We start from the raw sequence: 2,500 nt of genomic DNA, 5'->3' as shown, positions 1-2,500 counted from the left end.
TGCAGCAGTCCGTATATACTATAGAACAACTAACTGGTTCCCCATCAAGCGAGCTGTCCGACAGGGTTGCATGATGTCACCCGACCTCTTCAATTGCACTCTGAAGTTATCCTGCGGGAAATTGACGATCGTCAGGAGGGAATCGTTGTAAGATCAACAATCTTACGTTATGCAGATGATACAGTTCTCATGGCTACATCTGTAATGAGCTCCAGAAGCTTTTTAATGCTGTTGTGGAAAGCAGTCAACGTCTTATACTCCATACCAATAGCAAGAAAACAAAATGTATGGTAGTTTCAAAGTCGGATTTCCCACCAACTTATCCACTGCAACACGGAGAAATGGAAATCTAACAGGTCTCCCCCTTCAGTTATTTAAGAGCTCTGGTCACCTCAGACTAGCAAAAGATGGTCGACTCTTGTATATGGTTGCGAGTCCTGGACACTGACGGCTGAAACCCGCTGGCAGGTCATAGAAGTGCGTCCAGGAAAGGTGTCAATTAGTCCGCAGAAGAGTCGCGTTCACGTACGCGAGGGTGTCAATGATGAGGATCCATTCAACACACACACGCGCACACACCACACACACAAACACAACCCCGAACGCGCGACGCTCCAATCACACACACACCCCCACACACACACACACACACACACACACACACACACACACACACACACACACACACACACACACACACACACGTGTTTATTTGTATATATATATAGATAGATAGATAGATAGATAGAGAGATAGAAAGATAGATGGATAGATAGATAGATAGGTAGATAGATTGACAGATGGATAGGCAGACAGAGAGATAGGTAAATAGATTGATATATAAATCCATTAAATTATGAGCCATCACAGAATACCACAAATGGCAAGGTCATTCAATATATGGAAAGATATTAAGTGTAAGCCGTAGCAACGCACCGATGCAATTGCATTATCACGGCTAGTCTGACGGTGATAAGGTAAGCATGGGGAAGCAACTGAAAGGTCAGAAACGCCAGTCAATAAATTCCGTAAAATTCCTCCCATTTACCCTCTTTCTGGGAGTCCTGAGGCCTAAAAGAAGTACTTTGGGAATAAGGACGAAGGTACGTGTCCTTTCCAAAAAAAACGTTTTTCCTTAAACGTTCTTCCAAAAAACGTTTTTCCTTAAACGTTCTTCCAAAAACGTTTTTCCTTAAACGTTCTTCCCTAAACGTTCTTGGTGTGCGGATAGGAGTAAAGATCGAGTAAATTGCTTTTACTTTTATCCGCCAAAGTCCCCGAAATCTCTTTAAATGCAGGGAGTGAAACCATTTCTCGTTAAGGTAGATTAGAAGGTTCTTTGTCAATGCTGAAATTGGCGCTTGACGGTCAGCTGTAAAGGGGGACAGATATGCCGTTTGGTTTCGGAATTGGGGAAAAGGAAAGAGAGAAAATCAGAGGAATGATTGCCCTTTGTCTACACTGCTTTATTTTATTTTCTTCTTCTTCCTCGTCTTCTTATTTGTTTGCTTCTCCTATATTTTGTTTTTGTCTTCTTCTTCTTCTGTTTCATTTTTCTTTCTTCTTCTTCGTCATCATCCTCGTCTTCTTTTTCTTTTCCTCGTTCTCCTTCTTCTTCATAAGGCTGCTTACTTATACCTAGTCTCCACATTAACTCTCCACAAACGCTTTCCTGCTCCTTCACTCACCTCAGCGAATCCCAGAAATAAATAGATAAATAAATAAACCAATAGATAAATAAATAAACAAAAAAATAAACGAAAGGAAATAGATAAACGGACACTTTTAAAAACATGGTAAAATACAGCAGATGTTGGCACAGACTGACATCTCTCGACGTCGCAAACCTTCGGCGTCAAGAACCAGTTTCCCAGCACAGGAATCCAGCGGCAGGAAGGCCACAGAATCGAATCGTTATGTCGACTCTATCTTCGGTTGTGGATTCGCTGTATCGTTGATTTCACTTGTGTAGATCCTGAGGTGAGAGAGAGAGAGAGAGAGAGAGAGAGAGAGAGAGAGAGAGAGAGAGAGAGAAGGAGACAGAAAAAGAGAGAAAGAGAGAGAGAGAGAGAGAGAGAGAGAGAGAGCGGGTGTTTGTGTTGTTTGTGTGTGTGTTTGTTATGTGACTCTATATGTTTACAGTGTGTGTGTATACCTCTATATCTAGCTATAAATCAGTTATCCAACATATTTATCTATTAATCTATTTATCCGTCTATCTTCCTACAGAACGAGGTATATATCAATATGTCTATCCGTTTTTCCATTTATCTACTCAAACTCCTGTTCAAACTGATCTTCTATATCCCTCTGTGTCCCTGCCTCGCCTGTCTCTTCCAATCGACACTCTGTCAATAGTTTTCTATTCATGTATGCATAAGTACATGTACACATATTCCAACACACAGTCGCATATTAAGATATATTCCAGTGTGCAGTATATATTATGCAGTTGTTTATATTCACCCTCACATGTACAGCATATTCGACACAACACACA

Source organism: Penaeus monodon, chromosome 9, assembly GCF_015228065.2.
Source record: "Penaeus monodon isolate SGIC_2016 chromosome 9, NSTDA_Pmon_1, whole genome shotgun sequence".
Taxonomy (NCBI): domain Eukaryota; kingdom Metazoa; phylum Arthropoda; class Malacostraca; order Decapoda; family Penaeidae; genus Penaeus; species Penaeus monodon.
Note: the sequence above shows the minus strand (reverse complement) of the source record.